Here is a 24,709-nt window from a genome sequence, read left to right as displayed (position 1 = left end):
CTATCCTTCCTATCCCCCCATCCCTCCTACCGCCTATCCCTCCCACCAGGGCTGGAACATAGTGTTAACTTCCCCTCTATCCTTCCTATCCCTCCTATCCCTCCTACCGTATATCCCTCCCTCCCTCCCACCAGGGCTGGAACAGAGTGTTACCTTCCCCTCTATCCTTCCTATCCTTCCTATCCCCCATCCCTCCTACCGCCTATCCCTCCCTCCCTCCCTCCCACCAGGGCTGGAACAGAGTGTCACCTTCCCCTCTATCCTTCCTATCCCTCCCATCCCTCCTACCGCCTATCCCTCTCTCGATCCCACCAGGGCTGGAACAGAGTGTTACCTTCCCCTCTATCCTTCCTATCCCCCATCCCTCCTACTGCCTATCCCTCCCTCCCTCCCTCCCACCAGGGCTGGAACAGAGTGTTACCTTTCCCTCTATCCTTCCTATCCTTCCTATCCCCCTATCCCTCCTACCGCCTATCCCTCCCTCCCACCAGGGCTGGAACAGTGTTACCTTCCCCTCTATCCTTCCTATCCCTCCTATCCCTCCTACCGCCTATCCCTCCCTCCCTCCCACCAGGGCTAGAACAGAGTGTTACCTTCCCCTCTATCCTTCCTATCCCCCATCCCTCCTACCGCCTATCCATCCCTCCCTCCCACCAGGGCTGGAACAGAGTGTTACCTTCCTCTATATCCTTCCTATCCTTCCTATCCCCCCATCCCTCCTACCGCCTATCCCTCCCTCCCACCAGGGCTAGAACAGAGTGTTACCTTCCCCTCTATCCTTCCTATCCCTCCTATCCCTCCTATCCCTCCAACCACCTATCCCTCCCTCCCTCCCACCAGGGCTGGAACAGAGTGTTACCTTCCCCTCTATCCTTCCTATCTCTCCTATCCCTCCCACCAGGGCTGGAACAGAGTGTTACCTTCTCCTCTATCCTTCCTATCGCTCCTATCCCTCCTACCGCCTATCCCTCCCTCCCTCCCACCAGGGCTGGAACAGAGCGTTACCTTCCCCTCTATCCTTCCTATCCCTCCTATCCCTCCTACCGCCTATCCCTCCCTCACTCCCACCAGGGCTGGAACAGAGTGTTACCTTCCCCTTTATCCTTCCTATCCCTCCTCTCCCTCCTATCCCTCCCACCGCCTATCCCTCCCTCCCTCCCACCAGGGCTGGAACAGAGCGTTACCTTCCCCTCTATCCTTCCTATCCCTCCTATCCCTCCTACCGCCTATCCCTCCCTCACTCCCACCAGGGCTGGAACAGAGTGTTACCTTCCCCTCTATCCTTCCTATCCCTCCTCTCCCTCCTATCCCTCCTATCCCTCCTACCGCCTATCCCTCCCTCCAACCAGGGCTGGAACAGAGTGTTACCTTCCCCTCTATCCTTCCTATCCCTCCTATCCCTCCTACCGCCTATCCCTCCCTCCCTCCCATCAGGGCTGGAACAGAGTGTTACCTTCCCCTCTATCCTTCTTAACCCCCATCCCTCCTACAGCCTATCCCTCCCTCCCTCCCACCAGGGCTGGAACAGAGTGTTACCTTCCCCTCTATCCTTACTATCCCTCCTATCCCTCCTACCGCCTATCCCTCCCTCCCTCCCACCAGGGCTGGAACAGAGTGTTAACTTCCGCTCTATCCTTCCTATCCCCCCATCCCTCCTACTGCCTATCCCTCCCTCCCACCAGGGCTAAAACAGAGTGTTACCTTCCCCTCTATCCATCCTATCCCACCTATCCCTCCTACCGCCTATCCCGCCCTCCCTCCCACCAGGGCTGGAACAGAGTATTACCTTCCCCTCTATCCTTCCAATCCTTCCTATCCCCCATCCCTCCTACCGCCTATCCCTCCCTCCCTCCCACCAGGGCTGGAACAGAGTGTTACCTTCCCCTCTATCCTTCCTATCTCTCCTATCCCTCCCACCAGGGCTGGAACAGAGTGTTACCTTCTCCTCTATCCTTCCTATCGCTCCTATCCCTCCTACCGCCTATCCCTCCCTCCCTCCCACCAGGGCTGGAACAGAGCGTTACCTTCCCCTCTATCCTTCCTATCCCTCCTATCCCTCCTACCGCCTATCCCTCCCTCACTCCCACCAGGGCTGGAACAGAGTGTTACCTTCCCCTTTATCCTTCCTATCCCTCCTCTCCCTCCTATCCCTCCCACCGCCTATCCCTCCCTCCCTCCCACCAGGGCTGGAACAGAGCGTTACCTTCCCCTCTATCCTTCCTATCCCTCCTATCCCTCCTACCGCCTATCCCTCCCTCACTCCCACCAGGGCTGGAACAGAGTGTTACCTTCCCCTCTATCCTTCCTATCCCTCCTCTCCCTCCTATCCCTCCTATCCCTCCTACCGCCTATCCCTCCCTCCAACCAGGGCTGGAACAGAGTGTTACCTTCCCCTCTATCCTTCCTATCCCTCCTATCCCTCCTACCGCCTATCCCTCCCTCCCTCCCATCAGGGCTGGAACAGAGTGTTACCTTCCCCTCTATCCTTCTTAACCCCCATCCCTCCTACAGCCTATCCCTCCCTCCCTCCCACCAGGGCTGGAACAGAGTGTTACCTTCCCCTCTATCCTTCCTATCCCTCCTATCACTCCTATCCCTCATATCCCTCCCATCCCTCCTATCCCTCCTATCACCTATCCCTCCCTCCCACCAGGGCTGGAACAGAGTGTTACCTTCCTCTCTATCCTTCCAATCCTTCCTATCCCCCCATCCCTCCTACCGCCTATCCCTCCCTCCCTCCCACCAGGGCTGGAACAAAGTGTTACCTTCCCCTCTATCCTTCTAATCCCTCCTATCCCTCCTACCGCCTATCCCGCCCTCCCTCCCTCCCACCAGGGCTGGAACAGAGTGTCACCTTCCCCTCTATCCTTCCTATCCCCCATCCCTCCTACCGCCTATCCCTCCCTCCCTCCCACCAGGGCTGGAACAGAGTGTTACCTTCCCCTCTATCCTTCCTATCCTTCCTATCACTCCTATCCCTCCTACCGCCTATCCCTCCCTCCCTCCCACCAGGGCTGGAACAGAGTGTTACCTTCCCCTCTATCCTTCCTATCCCTCCTATCCCTCCTACCGTATATCCCTCCCTCCCTCCCACCAGGGCTGGAACAGAGTGTTATCTTACCCTCTATCCTTCCTATCCCTCCTACCGCCTATCCCTCCCTCCCTCCCACTAGGGCTAGAACAGAGTGTTACCTTCCCCTCTATCCTTTCTATCCCTCCTATCCCTCCTACCGCCTATCCATCCCTCCCTCCCACCAGGGCTGGAACAGAGTGTTACCTTCCCCTCTATCCTTCCTATCCCTCCTATCCCTCCTACCGCCTATCCCTCCCTCCCACCAGGGCTGGAACAGAGTGTTACCTTCCCTTCTATCCTTCCTATCCCTCCTTTCCCTCCTATCCCTCCTACCACCTATCCCTCCCTCCCTCCCACCAGGGCTGGAACAGAGTGTTACCTTCCCCTCTATCCTTCCTATCCCCCCTACCGCCTATCCCTCCCTCCCTCCCACCAGGACTGGAACAGAGTGTTACCTTCCCCTCTATCCTTCCTATCACTCCTATCCCTCCTACCACCTATCCCTCCCTCCCTCCCACCAGGGCTAGAACAGTGTTACCTTCCCCTCTATCCTTCCTATCTTCCTATCCCTCCTACCGCCTATCCCTCCCTCCCTCCCACTAGGGCTGGAACAGAGTGTTACCTTCCCCTCTATCCTTCCTATCCCTCCTATCCCTCCTACTGCCTATCCCTCCCTCCCTCCCACCAGGGCTGGAACAGAGTGTTACCTTCCCCTCTATCCTTCCTATCCTTCCTATCCCCCCATCCCTCCTACCACCTATCCCTCCCTCCCTCCCACCAGGGCTGGAACAAAGTGTTACCTTCCCCTCTATCCTTCCTATCCCTCCTATCGCCGATCCCTCCCACCCACCAGGGCTGGAACAGAGTGTTACCTTCCCCTCTATCTTTCCTATCCCTCCTATCCCTCCTACTGCCTATCCCTCCCTCCCTCCTACCAGGGCTGGAACAGTGTGTTACCTTCCCCTCTATGCTTTCTATCCCTCCTATCCCTCCTACCGCCTATCCCTCCCTCCCTCCCACCAGGGCTGGAACAGAGTGTTACCTTCCCCTCTATCCTTCCTATCTCTCCTATCCCTCCTACCGCCTATCCCTCCCTCCCTCCCACCAGGGCTGGAACAGAGTGTTACCTTCCCCTCTATCATTCCTATCCCTCCTATTCCTCTTACCGCCTATCCCTCCCTCCCACCAGGGCTGGAACAGAGTGTTACCTTCCCTTCTATCCTTCCTATCCCTCCTATCCCTCCTACCACCTATCCCTCCCTCCCTCCCACCAGGGCTGGAACAGTGTGTTACCTTCCCCTCTATCCCCCTATCCCTCCTACTGCCTATCCCTCCCTCCCACCAGGGCTGGAACAGAGTGTTACCTTCCCCTCTATGCTTCCTATCCCTCCTATCCCTCCTACCACCTATCCCTCCCTCCCTCCCACCAGGGCTGGAACAGAGTGTTACCTTCCCCTCTTTGCTTCCTATCCCTCCTATCCCTCCTACCACCTATCCCTCCCTCCCTCCCACCAGGGCTGGAACAGAGTGTTACCTTCCCCTCTATCCTTCCTATCCCTCCTATCGCCTATCCCTCCCTCCCTCCCACCAGGGCTAGAACAGAGTGTTACCTTCCCCTCTATCCTTCCTATCCCCCTATCCCTCTTACCACCTATCCCTCCCTCCCTCCCTCCAACCAGGGCTGGAACAGAGTGTTACCTTCCCCTCTATCCTTCCTATCCTTCCTATCCCTCCTATCCCTCCTACCGCCTATCCCTCCCTCCCTCCCTCCCTCCCACCAGGGCTGGAACAGAGTGTTACCTTCCCCTCTATCCTTCCTATCCCTCCTATCCCTCGTACCGTATATCCCTCCCTCCCTCCCACCAGGGCTGGAACAGAGTGTGACCTTCCCCTCTATCCTTCCTATCCCCCATCCCTCCTACCGCCTATCCCTCCCTCCCTCCCACCAGGGCTGGAACAGAGTGTTACCTTCCCCTCTATCCCTCCTATCCTTCCTATCCCCCCATCCCTCCTACCGCCTATCCCTCCCTCCCTCCCACCAGGGCTGGAACAGAGTGTTACCTTCCCCTCTATCCTTCCTCTCCCTCCTATCCCTCCTACTGCCTATCCCTCCCTCCCTCCCACCAGGGCTGGATCAGAGTGTTACCTTCCCCTCTATCCTTCCTATCCCTCCTATCCCTCCTACCGCCTATCCCTCTCTCCATCCCACCAGGGCTGGAACAGAGTGTTACCTTCCCCTCTATCCTTCCTATCCTTCCTATCCCCCATCCCTCCTACTGCCTATCCCTCCCTCCCACTATGGCTGGAACAGAGTGTTACCTTCCCCTCTAACCTTCCTATCCCACTATCCCTCCTACCACCTATCCCTCCCTCCCACCAGGGCTGGAACAGAGTGTTACCTTCCCCTCTATCCTTCCTATCCCTCCTCTCCCTCCTATCCCTCCTACCGCCTATCCCTCCCTCCAACCAGGGCTGGAACAGAGTGTTACCATCCCCTCTATCCTTCCTATCCCTCCTATCCCTCCTACCGCCTATCCCTCCCTCCCTCCCATCAGGGCTGGAACAGAGTGATACCTTCCCCTCTATCCTTCTTATCCCCCCATCCCTCCTACCGCCTATCCCTCACTCCCTCCCACCAGGGCTGGAACAGAGTATTACCTTCCCCTCTATCCTTCCTATCCCTCCTATCCCTCCTACCGCCTATCCCTCCCTCCCACCAGGGCTAGAACAGAGTGTTACCTTCCCCTCTATCCTTCCTATCCTTCTTATCCCCCCATCCCTCCTACCGCCTATCGCTCCCTCCCACCAGGGCTGGAACAGAGTGTTACCTTCCCCTCTATCCTTCCTATCCCTCCTACCGCCTATCCCTCCCTCCCTCCCTCCCTCCCACCAGGGCTGGAACAGAGTGTTAACTTCCCCTCTATCCTTCCTATCCCCCCATCCCTCCTACCGCCTATCCCACCCTCCCTCCCACCAGGGCTGGAACAGAGTGTTACCTTCCCCTCTATCCTTCCTATCCTTCCTATCCCCCATCCCTCCTACCGCCTATCCCTCCCTCCCTCCCACCAGGGCTGGAACAGAGTGTCACCTTCCCCTCTATCCTTCCTATCCCTCCCATCCCTCCTACCGCCTATCCCTCTCTCCATCCCACCAGGGCTGGAACAGAGTGTTACCTTCCACTCTATCCTTCCTATCCTTCCTATCCCTCCTATCCCTCCTATCCCTCCTATCCCTCCAACCACCTATCCCTCCCTCCCTCCCACCAGGGCTGGAACAGAGTGTTACCTTCCCCTCTAGCCTTCCTATCCCTCCTATCCCTCCCACCAGGGCTGGAACAGAGTGTTACCTTCTCCTCTATCCTTCCTATCGCTCCTATTCCTCCTACCGCCTATCCCTCCCTCCCTCCCACCAGGGCTGGAACAGAGCGTTACCTTCCCCTCTATCCTTCCTATCCCTCCTATCCCTCCTACCGCCTATCCCTCCCTCACTCCCACCAGGGCTGGAATAGAGTGTTACCTTCCCCTCTATCCTTCCTATCCCTCCTCTCCCTCCTATCCCTCCTACCGCCTATCCCTCCCTACAACCAGGGCTGGAACAGAGTGTTACTTTCCCCTCTATCCTTCCTATCCCTCCTATCCCTCCTACCGCCTATCCCTCCCTCCCTCCCATCAGGGCTGGAACAGAGTGATACCTTCCCCTCTATCCTTCTTATCCCCCCATCCCTCCTACCGCCTATCCCTCACTCCCTCCCACCAGGGCTTGAACAGAGTATTACCTTCCCCTCTATCCTTCCTATCCCTCCTATCCCTCCTACCGCCTATCCCTCCCTCCCTCCCACCAGGGCTAGAACAGAGTGTTACCTTCCCCTCTATCCTTCCTATCCTTCTTATCCCCCCATCCCTCCTACCGCCTATCGCTCCCTCCCACCAGGGCTGGAACAGAGTGTTACCATCCCCTCTATCCTTCCTATCCCTCCTATCCCTCCTACCGCCTATCCCTCCCTCCCTCCCATCAGGGCTGGAACAGAGTGATACCTTCCCCTCTATCCTTCTTATCCCCCCATCCCTCCTACCGCCTATCCCTCACTCCCTCCCACCAGGGCTGGAACAGAGTATTACCTTCCCCTCTATCCTTCCTATCCCTCCTATCCCTCCTACCGCCTATCCCTCCCTCCCACCAGGGCTAGAACAGAGTGTTACCTTCCCCTCTATCCTTCCTATCCTTCTTATCCCCCCATCCCTCCTACCGCCTATCGCTCCCTCCCACCAGGGCTGGAACAGAGTGTTACCTTCCCCTCTATCCTTCCTATCCCTCCTATCCCTCCTACCGCCTATCCCTCCCTCCCTCCCTCCCACCAGGGCTGGAACAGAGTGTTAACTTCCCCTCTATCCTTCCTATCCCCCCATCCCTCCTACCGCCTATCCCACCCTCCCTCCCACCAGGGCTGGAACAGAGTGTTACCTTCCCCTCTATCCTTCCTATCCCCCATCCCTCCTACCGCCTATCCCTCCCTCCCTCCCACCAGGGCTGGAACAGAGTGTCACCTTCCCCTCTATCCTTCCTATCCCTCCCATCCCTCCTACCGCCTATCCCTCTCTCCATCCCACCAGGGCTGGAACAGAGTGTTACCTTCCACTCTATCCTTCCTATCCTTCCTATCCCTCCTATCCCTCCTATCCCTCCTATCCCTCCAACCACCTATCCCTCCCTCCCTCCCACCAGGGCTGGAACAGAGTGTTACCTTCCCCTCTAGCCTTCCTATCCCTCCTATCCCTCCCACCAGGGCTGGAACAGAGTGTTACCTTCTCCTCTATCCTTCCTATCGCTCCTATTCCTCCTACCGCCTATCCCTCCCTCCCTCCCACCAGGGCTGGAACAGAGCGTTACCTTCCCCTCTATCCTTCCTATCCCTCCTATCCCTCCTACCGCCTATCCCTCCCTCACTCCCACCAGGGCTGGAATAGAGTGTTACCTTCCCCTCTATCCTTCCTATCCCTCCTCTCCCTCCTATCCCTCCTACCGCCTATCCCTCCCTACAACCAGGGCTGGAACAGAGTGTTACTTTCCCCTCTATCCTTCCTATCCCTCCTATCCCTCCTACCGCCTATCCCTCCCTCCCTCCCATCAGGGCTGGAACAGAGTGATACCTTCCCCTCTATCCTTCTTATCCCCCCATCCCTCCTACCGCCTATCCCTCACTCCCTCCCACCAGGGCTTGAACAGAGTATTACCTTCCCCTCTATCCTTCCTATCCCTCCTATCCCTCCTACCGCCTATCCCTCCCTCCCTCCCACCAGGGCTAGAACAGAGTGTTACCTTCCCCTCTATCCTTCCTATCCTTCTTATCCCCCCATCCCTCCTACCGCCTATCGCTCCCTCCCACCAGGGCTGGAACAGAGTGTTACCTTCCCCTCTATCCTTCCTATCCCTCCTATGCCTCCTACCGCCTATCCCTCCCTCCCTCCCACCAGGGCTGGAACAGAGTGTTAACTTCCCCTCTATCCTTCCTATCCCCCATCCCTCCTACCGCCTATCCCACCCTCCCTCCCACCAGGGCTGGAACAGAGTGTTACCTTCCCCTCTATCCTTCCTATCCCCCCATCCCTCCTACCGCCTATCCCACCCTCCCTCCCACCAGGGCTGGAACAGAGTGTCACCTTCCCCTCTATCTTTCCTATCCCTCCCATCCCTCCTACCGCCTATCCCTCTCTCCATCCCACCAGGGCTGGAACAGAGTGTTACCTTCCACTCTATCCTTCCTATCTCCCATCCCTCCTACTGCCTATCCCTCCCTCCCTCCCTCCCACCAGGGCTGGAACAGAGTGTTACCTTTCCCTCTATCCTTCCTATCCTTCCTATCCTTCCTATCCCCCTATCCCTCCTACCGCCTATCCCTCCCTCCCACCAGGGCTGGAACAGAGCGTTACCTTCCCCTCTATCCTTCCTATCCCTCCTATCCCTCCTACCGCCTATCCCTCCCTCCCTCCCACCAGGGCTGGAACAGAGTGTTACCTTCCACTCTATCCTTCCTATCTCCCATCCCTCCTACTGCCTATCCCTCCCTCCCTCCCTCCCACCAGGGCTGGAACAGAGTGTTACCTTTCCCTCTATCCTTCCTATCCTTCCTATCCTTCCTATCCCCCTATCCCTCCTACCGCCTATCCCTCCCTCCCACCAGGGCTGGAACAGAGTGTTACCTTCCCCTCTATCCTTCCTATCCCTCCTATCCCTCCTATCCCTCCTATCCCTCCCACCAGGGCTGGAACAGAGTGTTACCTTCTCCTCTATCCTTCCTATCGCTCCTATCCCTTCTACCGCCTATCCCTCCCTCCCTCCCACCAGGGCTGGAACAGAGCGTTACCTTCCCCTCTATCCTTCCTATCCCTCCTATCCCTCCTACCGCCTTTCCCTCCCTCACTCCCACCAGGGCTGGAACAGAGTGTTACCTTCCCCTTTATCCCTCCTCTCCCTCCTATCCCTCCTATCCCTCCTATCCCTCCCACCGCCTATCCCTCCCTCCCTCCAACCAGGGCTGGAACAGAGTGTTACCTTCCCCTCTATCCTTCCTATCCCTCCTATCCCTCCTACCGCCTATCCCTCCCTCCCTCCCATCAGGGCTAGAACAGAGTGTTACCTTCCCCTCTATCCTTCTTATCCCCCCATCCCTCCTACCGCCTATCCCTCCCTCCCTCCCTCCAACCAGGGCTGGAACAGAGTGTTACCTTCCCCTCTATCCTTCCTATCCCTCCTATCCCTCCTACCGCCTATCCCTCCCTCCCTCCCACCAGGGCTGGAACAGAGCGTTACCTTCCCCTCTATCCTTCCTATCCCTCCTATCGCCTATCCCTCCCACCAGGGCTGGAACAGAGTGTTACCTTCCCCTCTATCCTTCCTATCCCTCCTATCCCTCCTACTGCCTATCCCTCCCTCCCTCCCACCAGGGCTAGAACAGAGTGTTACCTTCCCCTCTATCCTTCCTATCCTTCTTATCCCCCATCCCTTCTACCGCCTATCGCTCCCTCCCTCCCACCAGGGCTGGAACAGAGTGTTACCTTCCCCTCTATCCTTCCTATCCCTCCTATCCCTCCTACCGCCTATCCCTCCCTCCCTCCCTCCCACCAGGGCTGGAACAGAGTGTTAACTTCCCCTCTATCCTTCCTATCCCCCCATCCCTCCTACCGCCTATCGCTCCCTCCCACCAGGGCTGGAACAGAGTGTTAACTTCCCCTCTATCCTTCCTATCCCCCCATCCCTCCTACCGCCTATCCCTCCCTCCAGGGCTAGAACAGAGTGTTACCTTCCCCTCTATCCATCCTATCCCTCCTACCGCCTATCGCTCCCTCCCTCCCACCAGGGCTGGAACAGAGTGTTACCTTCCCCTCTATCCTTCCTATCCTTCCTATCCCCCATCCCTCCTACCGTCTATCGCTCCCTCCCTCCCACCAGGGCTGGAACAGAGTGTTACCTTCCCCTCTATCCTTCCTATTCCTCCTATCCCTCCTACCACCTATCCCTCCCTCCCTCCCACCAGGGCTGGAACAGAGTGTTACCTTCCCCTCTATCCTTCCTATCCCTCCTATCCCTCCTACCGCCTATCCCTCCCTCCCTCCCTCCCACCAGGGCTGGAACAGAGTGTTAACTTCCCCTCTATCCTTCCTATCCCCCATCCCTCCTACCGCCTATCCCTCCCTCCCTCCCACCAGGGCTAGAACAGAGTGTTACCTTCCCCTCTATCCATCCTATCCCTCCTACCGCCTATCCCGCCCTCCCTCCCACCAGGGCTGGAACAGAGTGTTACCTTCCCCTCTATCCTTCCTATCCTTCCTATCCCCATCCCTTCTACCACCTATCCCTCCCTCCCTCCCACCAGGGCTGGAACAAAGTGTTACCTTCCCCTCTATCCTTCCAATCCCTCCTACCGCCTATCCCTCCCTCCCTCCTTCCCACCAGGGCTGGAACAGAGTGTCACCTTCCCCTCTATCCTTCCTATCCCCCCATCCCTCCTACCGCCTATCCCTCCCTCCCACCAGGGCTGGAACAGAGTGTTAACTTCCCCTCTATCCTTCCTATCCCCCCATCCCTCCTACCGCCTATCCCTCCCTCCCTCCAGGGCTGGAACAGAGTGTTACCTTCCTCTCTATCCTTCCAATCCTTCCTATCCCCCATCCCTCCTACCGCCTATCCCTCCCTCCCACCAGGGCTGGAACAGAGTGTTACCTTTGCATCTATCCTTCATATCCCTCCTATCGCCTATCCCTCCCACCAGGGCTGGAACAGAGTGTTACCTTCTCCTCTATCTTTCCTATCCCTCCTACCGCCTATCCCTCCCTCCCTCCTACCAGGGCTGGAACAGTGTGTTACCTTCCCCTCTATCCTTTCTATCCCTCCTATCCCTCCTACCGCCTATCCCTCCCTCCCTCCCTCCCACCAGGGCTGGAACAGAGTGTTACCTTCCCCTCTATCCTTTCTATCCCTCCTATCCCTCCTACCGCCTATCCCTCCCTCCCTCCCACCAGGGCTGGAACAGAGTGTTACCTTCCCCTCTATCCTTCCTATCCCTCCTATCCCTCCTACCGCCTATCCCTCCCTCCCACCAGGGCTAAAACAGTGTTACCTTCCCCTCTATCCTTCCTATCCCTCCTATCACTCCTATCCCTCATATCCCTCCTATCCCTCCTATCCCTCCTATCGCCTATCCCTCTCTCCCTCCCACCAGGGCTGGAACAGAGTGTTACCTTCCTCTCTATCCTTCCAATCCTTCCTATCCCCCATCCCTCCTACCGCCTATCCCTTCCTCCCTCCCACCAGGGCTGGAACAAAGTGTTACCTTCCCCTCTATCCTTCCAATCCCTCCTATCCCTCCTACCGCCTATCCCACCCTCCCTCCCACCAGGGCTGGAACAGAGTGTCACCTTCCCCTCTATCCTTCCTATCCCCCATCCCTCCTACCGCCTATCCCTCCCTCCCTCCCACCAGGGCTGGAACAGAGTGTTACCTTCCCCTCTATCCTTCCTATCCTTCCTATCACTCCTATCCCTCCTACCGCCTATCCCTCCCTCCCTCCTACCAGGGCTGGAACAGAGTGTTACCTTCCCCTCTATCCTTCCTATCCCTCCTACCGTATATCCCTCCCTCCCTCCCACCAGTGCTGGAACAGAGTGTTATCTTCCCCTCTATCCTTCCTATCCCCCATCCCTCCTACCGCCTATCCCTCCCTCCCTCACACCAGGGCTGGAACAGAGTATTACCTTCCCCTCTATCCTTCCTATCCCTCCTATCACTCCTACCGCCTATCCCTCCCTCCCACCAGGGCTGGAACAGAGTGTTACCTTCCCCTCTATCCTTCCTATCCTTCCTATCCCCCCATCCCTCCTACCACCTATCCCTCCCTCCCTCCCACCAGGGCTGGAACAAAGTGTTACCTTCCCCTCTATCCTTCCTATCCCTCCTATCGCCTATCTCTCTCTCCCTCCCACCCACCAGGGCTGGAACAGAGTGTTACCTTCCCCTCTATCTTTCCTATCCCTCCTATCCCTCATACTGCCTATCCCTCCCTCCCTCCTACCAGGGCTGGAACAGTGTGTTACCTTCCCCTCTATCCTTCCTACCGCCTATCCCTCCCTCCCTCCCACCAGGGCTGAAACAGAGTGTTACCTTCCCCTCTATCCTTTCTATCCCTCCTATCCCTCCTACCGCCTATCCCTCCCTCCCACCAGGGCTGGAACAGTGTTACCTTCCCCTCTATCCTTCCTATCTCTCCTATCCCTCCTACCGCCTATCCCTCCCTCCCTCCCACCAGGGCTGGAACAGAGTGTTACCTTCCCCTCTATCCTTCCTATCCCTCCTATCCCTCCTACCGCCTATCCCTCCCTCCCACCAGGGCTGGAACAGAGTGTTACCTTCCCTTCTATCCTTCCTATCCCTCCTATCCCTCCTACCACCTATCCCTCCCTCCCTCCCACCAGGGCTGGAACAGAGTGTTACCTTCCCCTCTATCCTTCCTATCCCCCTATCCCTCCTACTGCCTATCCCTCCCTCCCACCAGGGCTGGAACAGAGTGTTACCTTCCCCTCTATCCTTCCTATCACTCCTATCCCTCCTACCGCCTATCCCTCCCTCCCTCCCACCAGGGCTAGAACAGAGTGTTACCTTCCCCTCTATCCTTCCTATCCCCCATCCCTCCTACCGCCTATCCCTCCCTCACTCCCACCAGGGCTGGAACAGAGTGTTACCTTCCCCTTTATCCTTCCTATCCCTCCTCTCCCTCCTATTCCTCCTATCCCTCCCACCGCCTATCCCTCCCTCCCTCCCACCAGGGCTGGAACAGAGTGTTACCTTCCCCTCTATCCTTCCTATCCTTCCTATCACTCCTATCCCTCCTACCGCCTATCCCTCCCTCCCTCCCACCAGGGCTGGAACAGAGTGTTACCTTCCCCTCTATCCTTCCTATCCCTCCTATCCCTCCTACCGTATATCCCTCCCTCCCTCCCACCAGGGCTGGAACAGAGTGTTATCTTCCCCTCTATCCTTCCTATCCCCCATCCCTCCTACCGCCTATCCCTCCCTCCCTCACACCAGGGCTGGAACAGAGTATTACCTTCCCCTCTATCCTTCCTATCCCTCCTATCACTCCTACCGCCTATCCCTCCCTCCCACCAGGGCTGGAACAGAGTGTTAACTTCCCCTCTATCCTTCCTATCCTTCCTATCCCCCCATCCCTCCTACCACCTATCCCTCCCTCCCTCCCACCAGGGCTGGAACAAAGTGTTACCTTCCCCTCTATCCTTCCTATCCCTCCTATCGCCTATCCCTCTCTACCTCCCACCCACCAGGGCTGGAACAGAGTGTTACCTTCCCCTCTATCTTTCCTATCCCTCCTATCCCTCCTACTGCCTATCCCTCCCTCCCTCCTACCAGGGCTGGAACAGTGTGTTACCTTCCCCTCTATCCTTCCTACCGCCTATCCCTCCCTCCCTCCCACCAGGGCTGAAACAGAGTGTTACCTTCCCCTCTATCCTTTCTATCCCTCCTATCCCTCCTACCGCCTATCCCTCCCTCCCACCAGGGCTGGAACAGTGTTACCTTCCCCTCTATCCTTCCTATCTCTCCTATCCCTCCTACCGCCTATCCCTCCCTCCCTCCCACCAGGGCTGGAACAGAGTGTTACCTTCCCCTCTATCCTTCCTATCCCTCCTATCCCTCCTATCCCTCCTACCGCCTATCCCTCCCTCCCACCAGGGCTGGAACAGAGTGTTACCTTCCCTTCTATCCTTCCTATCCCTCCTATCCCTCCTACCACCTATCCCTCCCTCCCTCCCACCAGGGCTGGAACAGAGTGTTACCTTCCCCTCTATCCTTCCTATCCCCCTATCCCTCCTACTGCCTATCCCTCCCTCCCACCAGGGCTGGAACAGAGTGTTACCTTCCCCTCTATCCTTCCTATCACTCCTATCCCTCCTACCGCCTATCCCTCCCTCCCTCCCACCAGGGCTAGAACAGAGTGTTACCTTCCCCTCTATCCTTCTTATCCCCCCATCCCTCCTACCGCCTATCCCTCCCTCCCTCCCACCAGGGCTGGAACAGAGTATTACCTTCCCCTCTATCCTTCCTATCCCTCCTATCCCTCCTACCGCCTATCCCTCCATCCCTCCCACCAGGGCTAGAACAGAGTGTTACCTTCCCCTCTATCCTTCCTATCCTTCTTATCCCCCCATCCCTCCTACCGCCTATCGCTCCCTCCCTCCCACCAGGGCTGGAACAGAGTGTTACCTTCCCCTCTATCCTTCCTATCCCTCCTATCCCTCCTACTGCCTATCCCTCCCTCCCTCCCTCCCACCAGGGCTGGAACAGAGTGTTAACTTCCCCTCTATCCTTCCTATCCCCCCATCCCTCCTACCGCCTATCCCTCCCTCCCTCCCACCAGGGCTAGAACAGAGTGTTACCTTCCCCTCTATCCTTCCTATCCTTCCTATCCCCCCATCCCTCCTACCGCCTATCGCTCCCTCCCTCCCACCAGGGCTGGAACAGAGTGTTACCTTCCCCTCTATCCTTCCTATCCCTCCTATCCCTCCTACCGCCTATCCCTCCCTCCCTCCCTCCTACTAGGGCTGGAACATAGTGTTAACTTCCCCTCTATCCTTCCTATCCCCCCATCCCTCCTACCGCCTATCCCTCCCACCAGGGCTGGAACAGAGTGTTACCTTCCCCTCTATCCTTCCTATCCTTCCTATCCCCCATCCCTCCTACCGCCTATCCCTCCCTCCCTCCCTCCCACCAGGGCTGGAACAGAGTGTCACCTTCCCCTCTATCCTTCCTATCCCTCCCATCCCTCCTACCGCCTATCCCTCTCTCGATCCCACCAGGGCTGGAACAGAGTGTTACCTTCCCCTCTATCCTTCCTATCCCCCATCCCTCCTACTGCCTATCCCTCCCTCCCTCCCTCCCACCAGGGCTGGAACAGAGTGTTACCTTTCCCTCTATCCTTCCTATCCTTCCTATCCCCCTATCCCTCCTACCGCCTATCCCTCCCTCCCACCAGGGCTGGAACAGTGTTACCTTCCCCTCTATCCTTCCTATCCCTCCTATCCCTCCTACCACCTATCCCTCCCTCCCTCCCACCAGGGCTAGAACAGAGTGTTACCTTCCCCTCTATCCTTCCTATCCCCCCATCCCTCCTACCGCCTATCCATCCCTCCCTCCCACCAGGGCTGGAACAGAGTGTTACCTTCCTCTATATCCTTCCTATCCTTCCTATCCCCCCATCCCTCCTACCGCCTATCCCTCCCTCCCACCAGGGCTAGAACAGAGTGTTACCTTCCCCTCTATCCTTCCTATCCCTCCTATCCCTCCAACCACCTATCCCTCCCTCCCTCCCACCAGGGCTGGAACAGAGTGTTACCTTCCCCTCTATCCTTCCTATCCCTCCTATCCCTCCCACCAGGGCTGGAACAGAGTGTTACCTTCTCCTCTATCCTTCCTATCGCTCCTATCCCTCCTACCGCCTATCCCTCCCTCCCTCCCACCAGGGCTGGAACAGAGCGTTACCTTCCCCTCTATCCTTCCTATCCCTCCTATCCCTCCTACCGCCTATCCCTCCCTCACTCCCACCAGGGCTGGAACAGAGTGTTACCTTCCCCTTTATCCTTCCTATCCCTCCTCTCCTCCTATCCCTCCCACCGCCTATCCCTCCCTCCCTCCCACCAGGGCTGGAACAGAGCGTTACCTTCCCCTCTATCCTTCCTATCCCTCCTATCCCTCCTACCGCCTATCCCTCCCTCACTCCCACCAGGGCTGGAACAGAGTGTTACCTTCCCCTCTATCCTTCCTATCCCTCCTCTCCCTCCTATCCCTCCTATCCCTCCTACCGCCTATCCCTCCCTCCAACCAGGGCTGGAACAGAGTGTTACCTTCCCCTCTATCCTTCCTATCCCTCCTATCCCTCCTACCGCCTATCCCTCCCTCCCTCCCATCAGGGCTGGAACAGAGTGTTACCTTCCCCTCTATCCTTCTTAACCCCCATCCCTCCTACAGCCTATCCCTCCCTCCCTCCCACCAGGGCTGGAACAGAGTGTTACCTTCCCCTCTATCCTTACTATCCCTCCTATCCCTCCTACCGCCTATCCCTCCCTCCCTCCCACCAGGGCTGGAACAGAGTGTTAACTTCCGCTCTATCCTTCCTATCCCCCCATCCCACCTACTGCCTATCCCTCCCTCCCACCAGGGCTAAAACAGAGTGTTACCTTCCCCTCTATCCATCCTATCCCACCTATCCCTCCTACCGCCTATCCCGCCCTCCCTCCCACCAGGGCTGGAACAGAGTATTACCTTCCCCTCTATCCTTCCAATCCTTCCTATCCCCCATCCCTCCTACCGCCTATCCCTCCCTCCCTCCCACCAGGGCTGGAACAGAGTGTTACCTTCCCCTCTATCCTTCCTATCCCTCCTATCACTCCTATCCCTCATATCCCTCCCATCCCTCCTATCCCTCCCATCACCTATCCCTCCCTCCCTCCCACCAGGGCTGGAACAGAGTGTTACCTTCCTCTCTATCCTTCCAATCCTTCCTATCCCCCCATCCCTCCTACCGCCTATCCCTCCCTCCCTCCCACCAGGGCTGGAACAAAGTGTTACCTTCCCCTCTATCCTTCCAATCCCTCCTATCCCTCCTACCGCCTATCCCGCCCTCCCTCCCTCCCACCAGGGCTGGAACAGAGTGTCACCTTCCCCTCTATCCTTCCTATCCCCCATCCCTCCTACCGCCTATCCCTCCCTCCCTCCCACCAGGGCTGGAACAGAGTGTTACCTTCCCCTCTATCCTTCCTATCCTTCCTATCACTCCTATCCCTCCTACCGCCTATCCCTCCCTCCCTCCCACCAGGGCTGGAACAGAGTGTTACCTTCCCCTCTATCCTTCCTATCCCTCCTATCCCTCCTACCGTATATCCCTCCCTCCCTCCCACCAGGGCTGGAACAGAGTGTTATCTTAACCTCTATCCTTCATATCCCTCCTACCGCCTATCCCTCCCTCCCTCCCACTAGGGCTAGAACAGAGTGTTACCTTCCCCTCTATCCTTTCTATCCCTCCTATCCCTCCTACCGCCTATCCATCCCTCCCTCCCACCAGGGCTGGAACAGAGTGTTACCTTCCCCTCTATCCTTCCTATCCCTCCTATCCCTCCTACCGCCTATCCCTCCCTCCCACCAGGGCTGGAACAGAGTGTTACCTTCCCTTCTATCCTTCCTATCCCTCCTTTCCCTCCTATCCCTCCTACCACCTATCCCTCCCTCCCTCCCACCAGGGCTGGAACAGAGTGTTACCTTCCCCTCTATCCTTCCTATCCCCCCTACCGCCTATCCCTCCCTCCCTCCCACCAGGACTGGAACAGAGTGTTACCTTCCCCTCTATCCTTCCTATCACTCCTATCCCTCCTACCACCTATCCCTCCCTCCCTCCCACCAGGGCTAGAACAGTGTTACCTTCCCCTCTATCCTTCCTATCTTCCTATCCCTCCTACCGCCTATCCCTCCCTCCCTCCCACTAGGGCTGGAACAGAGTGTTACCTTCCCCTCTATCCTTCCTATCCCTCCTATCCCTCCTACTGCCTATCCCTCCCTCCCTCCCACCAGGGCTGGAACAGAGTGTTACCTTCCCCTCTATCCTTCCTATCCTTCCTATCCCCCCATCCCTCCTACCACCTATCCCTCCCTCCCTCCCACCAGGGCTGGAACAAAGTGTTACCTTCCCCTCTATCCTTCCTATCCCTCCTATCGCCGATCCCTCCCACCCACCAGGGCTGGAACAGAGTGTTACCTTCCCCTCTATCTTTCCTATCCCTCCTATCCCTCCTACTGCCTATCCCTCCCTCCCTCCTACCAGGGCTGGAACAGTGTGTTACCTTCCCCTCTATGCTTTCTATCCCTCCTATCCCTCCTACCGCCTATCCCTCCCTCCCTCCCACCAGGGCGGAAACAGAGTGTTACCTTCCCCTCTATCCTTTCTATCCCTCCTATCCCTCCTACCGCCTATCCCTCCCTCCCACCAGGGCTGGAACAGAGTGTTACCTTCCCCTCTATCCTTCCTATCTCTCCTATCCCTCCTACCGCCTATCCCTCCCTCCCTCCCACCAGGGCTGGAACAGAGTGTTACCTTCCCCTCTATCATTCCTATCCCTCCTATTCCTCTTACCGCCTATCCCTCCCTCCCACCAGGGCTGGAACAGAGTGTTACCTTCCCTTCTATCCTTCCTATCCCTCCTATCCCTCCTACCACCTATCCCTCCCTCCCTCCCACCAGGGCTGGAACAGAGTGTTACCTTCACCTCTATCCCCCTATCCCTCCTACTGCCTATCCCTCCCTCCCACCAGGGCTGGAACAGAGTGTTACCTTCCCCTCTATGCTTCCTATCCCTCCTATCCCTCCTACCACCTATCCCTCCCTCCCTCCCACCAGGGCTGGAACAGAGTGTTACCTTCCCCTCTATCCTTCCTATCCCTCCTATCGCCTATCCCTCCCTCCCTCCCACCAGGGCTAGAACAGAGTGTTACCTTCCCCTCTATCCTTCCTATCCCCCTATCCCTCTTACCACCTATCCCTCCCTCCCTCCCTCCAACCAGGGCTGGAACAGAGTGTTACCTTCCCCTCTATCCTTCCTATCCCTCCTATCCCTCCTACCGCCTATCCCTCCCTCCCTCCCACCAGGGCTGGAACAGAGTGTTACCTTCCCCTCTATCCTTCCTATCCCTCCTATCCCTCGTACCGTATATCCCTCCCTCCCTCCCACCAGGGCTGGAACAGAGTGTGACCTTCCCCTCTATCCTTCTTATCCCCCATCCCTCCTACCGCCTATCCCTCCCTCCCTCCCACCAGGGCTGGAACAGAGTGTTACCTTCCCCTCTATCCCTCCTATCCTTCCTATCCCCCCATCCCTCCTACCGCCTATCCCTCCCTCCCTCCCACCAGGGCTGGAACAGAGTGTTACCTTCCCCTCTATCCTTCCTATCCCTCCTATCCCTCCTACTGCCTATCCCTCCCTCCCTCCCACCAGGGCTGGATCAGAGTGTTACCTTCCCCTCTATCCTTCCTATCCCTCCTAGCCCTCCTACCGCCTATCCCTCTCTCCATCCCACCAGGGCTGGAACAGAGTGTTACCTTCCCCTCTATCCTTCCTATCCTTCCTATCCCCCATCCCTCCTACTGCCTATCCCTCCCTCCCACCATGGCTGGAACAGAGTGTTACCTTCCCCTCTAACCTTCCTATCCCACTATCCCTCCTACCACCTATCCCTCCCTCCCACCAGGGCTGGAACAGAGTGTTACCTTCCCCTCTATCCTTCCTATCCTTCTTATCCCCCCATCCCTCCTACCGCCTATCGCTCCCTCCCACCAGGGCTGGAACAGAGTGTTACCTTCCCCTCTATCCTTCCTATCCCTCCTATCCCTCCTACCGCCTATCCCTCCCTCCCTCCCACCAGGGCTGGAACAGAGTGTTAACTTCCCCTCTATCCTTCCTATCCCCCCATCCCTCCTACCGCCTATCCCACCCTCCCTCCCACCAGGGCTGGAACAGAGTGTTACCTTCCCCTCTATCCTTCCTATCCTTCCTATCCCCTATCCCTCCTACCGCCTATCCCTCCCTCCCTCCCACCAGGGCTGGAACAGAGTGTCACCTTCCCCTCTATCCTTCCTATCCATCCCATCCCTCCTACCGCCTATCCCTCTCTCCATCCCACCAGGGCTGGAACAGAGTGTTACCTTCCACTCTATCCTTCCTATCCTTCCTATCCCTCCTATCCCTCCTATCCCTCCTATCCCTCCAACCACCTATCCCTCCCTCCCTCCCACCAGGGCTGGAACAGAGTGTTACCTTCCCCTCTAGCCTTCCTATCCCTCCTATCCCTCCCACCAGGGCTGGAACAGAGTGTTACCTTCTCCTCTATCCTTCCTATCGCTCCTATTCCTCCTACCGCCTATCCCTCCCTCCCTCCCACCAGGGCTGGAACAGAGCATTACCTTCCCCTCTATCCTTCCTATCCCTCCTATCCCTCCTACCGCCTATCCCTCCCTCACTCCCACCAGGGCTGGAATAGAGTGTTACCTTCCCCTCTATCCTTCCTATCCCTCCTCTCCCTCCTACCGCCTATCCCTCCCTACAACCAGGGCTGGAACAGAGTGTTACTTTCCCCTCTATCCTTCCTATCCCTCCTATCCCTCCTACCGCCTATCCCTCCCTCCCTCCCATCAGGGCTGGAACAGAGTGATACCTTCCCCTCTATCCTTCTTATCCCCCCATCCCTCCTACCGCCTATCCCTCACTCCCTCCCACCAGGGCTTGAACAGAGTATTACCTTCCCCTCTATCCTTCCTATCCCTCCTACCGCCTATCCCTCCCTCCCTCCCACCAGGGCTAGAACAGAGTGTTACCTTCCCCTCTATCCTTCCTATCCTTCTTATCCCCCCATCCCTCCTACCGCCTATCGCTCCCTCCCACCAGGGCTGGAACAGAGTGTTACCTTCCCCTCTATCCTTCCTATCCCTCCTATCCCTCCTACCGCCTATCCCTCCCTCCCTCCCACCAGGGCTGGAACAGAGTGTTAACTTCCCCTCTATCCTTCCTATCCCCCCATCCCTCCTACCGCCTATCCCACCCTCCCTCCCACCAGGGCTGGAACAGAGTGTTACCTTCCCCTCTATCCTTCCTATCCCCCCATCCCTCCTACCGCCTATCCCACCCTCCCTCCCACCAGGGCTGGAACAGAGTGTCACCTTCCCCTCTATCTTTCCTATCCCTCCCATCCCTCCTACCGCCTATCCCTCTCTCCATCCCACCAGGGCTGGAACAGAGTGTTACCTTCCACTCTATCCTTCCTATCTCCCATCCCTCCTACTGCCTATCCCTCCCTCCCTCCCTCCCACCAGGGCTGGAACAGAGTGTTACCTTTCCCTCTATCCTTCCTATCCCTCCTATCCCTCCTACTGCCTATCCCTCCCTCCCTCCCACCAGGACTGGAACAGAGTGTTATCTTCCCCTCTATCCTTCCTATCACTCCTATCCCTCCTGCCTATCGCTCCCTCCCTCCCACCAGGGCTAGAACAGAGTGTTACCTTCCCCTCTATCCTTCCTATCCCCCCATCCCTCCTACCGCCTATCCCTCCCTCCCACCAGGGCTAGAACAGAGTGTTACCTTCCCCTCTATCCTTCCTATCCCTCCTATCCCTCCTATCCCTCCTATCCCTCCAACCACCTATCCCTCCCTCCCTCCCACCAGGGCTGGAACAGAGTGTTACCTTCCCCTCTATCCTTCCTATCCCTCCTATCCCTCCCACCAGGTCTGGAACAGAGTGTTACCTTCTCCTCTATCCTTCCTATCGCTCCTATCCCTTCTACCGCCTATCCCTCCCTCCCTCCCACCAGGGCTGGAACAGAGCGTTACCTTCCCCTCTATCCTTCCTATCCCTCCTATCCCTCCTACCGCCTTTCCCTCCCTCACTCCCACCAGGGCTGGAACAGAGTGTTACCTTCCCCTTTATCCCTCCTCTCCCTCCTATCCCTCCTATCCCTCCCACCGCCTATCCCTCCCTCCCTCCCTCCAACCAGGGCTGGAACAGAGTGTTACCTTCCCCTCTATCCTTCCTATCCCTCCTATCCCTCCTACCGCCTATCCCTCCCTCCCTCCCATCAGGGCTAGAACAGAGTGTTACCTTCCCCTCTATCCTTCTTATCCCCCCATCCCTCCTACCGCCTATCCCTCCCTCCCTCCAACCAGGGCTGGAACAGAGTGTTACCTTCCCCTCTATCCTTCCTATCCCTCCTATCCCTCCTACCGCCTATCCCTCCCTCCCTCCCACCAGGGCTGGAACAGAGCGTTACCTTCCCCTCTATCCTTCCTATCCCTCCTATCGCCTATCCCTCCCACCAGGGCTGGAACAGAGTGTTACCTTCCCCTCTATCCTTCCTATCCCTCCTATCCCTCCTACTGCCTATCCCTCCCTCCCTCCCACCAGGGCTAGAACAGAGTGTTACCTTCCCCTCTATCCTTCCTATCCTTCTTATCCCCCATCCCTTCTACCGCCTATCGCTCCCTCCCTCCCACCAGGGCTGGAACAGAGTGTTACCTTCCCCTCTATCCTTCCTATCCCTCCTATCCCTCCTACCGCCTATCCCTCCCTCCCTCCCTCCCACCAGGGCTGGAACAGAGTGTTAACTTCCCCTCTATCCTTCCTATCCCCCCATCCCTCCTACCGCCTATCGCTCCCTCCCACCAGGGCTGGAACAGAGTGTTAACTTCCCCTCTATCCTTCCTATCCCCCCATCCCTCCTACCGCCTATCCCTCCCTCCAGGGCTAGAACAGAGTGTTACCTTCCCCTCTATCCATCCTATCCCTCCTACCGCCTATCGCTCCCTCCCTCCCACCAGGGCTGGAACAGAGTGTTACCTTCCCCTCTATCCTTCCTATCCTTCCTATCCCCCATCGCTCCTACCGCCTATCGCTCCCTCCCTCCCACCAGGGCTGGAACAGAGTGTTACCTTCCCCTCTATCCTTCCTATCCCTCCTACCGCCTATCCCTCCCTCCCTCCCACCAGGGCTAGAACAGAGTGTTACCTTCCCCTCTATCCTTCCTATCTCTCCTATCGCTCCTATCCCTCATACACCTCCTATCCCTCCCATCCCTCCTATCGCCTATCCCTCCCTCCCTCCCACCAGGGCTGGAACAGAGTGTTACCTTCCTCTCTATCCTTCCAATCCTTCCTATCCCCCATCCCTCCTACCGCCTATCCCTCCCTCCCTCCCACCAGGGCTGGAACAGAGCGTTACCTTCCCCTCTATCCTTCCTATCCCTCCTATCGCCTATCCCTCCCTCCCACCAGGGCTGGAACAGAGTGTTACCTTCCCCTCTATCTTTCCTATCCCTCCTATCCCTCCTACCACCTCTCCCTCCCTCCTACCAGGGCTGGAACAGTGTGTTACCTTCCCCTCTATCCTTTCTATCCCTCATATCCCTCCTACCGCCTATCCCTCCCTCCCTCCCTCCCTCCCACCAGGGCTGGAACAGAGTGTTACCTTCCCCTCTATCCTTTCTATCCCTCCTATCCCTCCTATCCCTCCTACCGCCTATCCCTCCCTCCCTCCCACCAGGGCTGGAACAGAGTGTTACCTTCCCCTCTATCCTTCCTATCCCTCCTATCCCTCCTACCGCCTATCCCTCCCTCCCTCCCACCAGGGCTGGAACAGAGTGTTACCTTCCCCTCTATCCTTCCTATCCCTCCTATCCCTCCTACCGCCTATCCCTCCCTCCCTCCCACCAGGGCTGGATCAGAGTGTTACCTTCCCCTCTATCCTTCCTATCCCTCCTATCCCTCCTACTGCCTATCCCTCTCTCCATCCCACCAGGGCTGGAACAGAGTGTTACCTTCCCCTCTATCCTTCCTATCCCCCATCCCTCCTACTGCCTATCCCTCCCTCCCTCCCACCAGGGCTGGAACAGAGTGTTACCTTTCCCTCTATCCTTCCTATCCCCCTATCCCTCCTACCGCCTATCCCTCCCTCCCACCAGGGCTGGAACAGAGTGTTACCTTCCCCTCTATCCTTCCTATCCCTCCTATCCCTCCTACCCCCTATCCCTCACTCCCTCCCACCAGGACTGGAACAGAGTGTTATCTTTCCCTCTATCCTTCCTATCACTCCTATCCCTCCTGCCTATCCCTCCCTCCCTCCCACCAGGGCTAGAAAAGAGTGTTACCTTCCCCTCTATCCCTCCTATCCCTCCCATCCCTCCTATCGCCTATCCCTCCCTCCCACCAGGGCTGGAAAAGAGTGTTACCTTCCTCTCTATCCTTCCAATCCTTCCTATCCCCCATCCCTCCTACCGCCTATCCCTCCCTCCCTCCCACCAGGGCTGGAACAGAGTGTTACCTTCCCCTCTATCCCTCCTATCCCTCCTACCGCCTATCCCGCCCTCCCTCCCACCAGGGCTGGAACAGAGTGTTACCTTCCCCTCTATCCTTCCTATCCTTCCTATCCCCCATCCCTCCTACCGCCTATCCCTCCCTCCCTCCCACCAGGGCTAGAACAGAGTGTCACCTTCCCCTCTATCCTTCCTATCCCCCATCCCTCCTACCACCTATCCCTCCCTCCCT

This window comes from Triturus cristatus, chromosome 12 (genome assembly GCF_964204655.1).
Source record: "Triturus cristatus chromosome 12, aTriCri1.1, whole genome shotgun sequence".
Taxonomy (NCBI): Eukaryota; Metazoa; Chordata; class Amphibia; order Caudata; family Salamandridae; genus Triturus; species Triturus cristatus.
Note: the sequence above shows the minus strand (reverse complement) of the source record.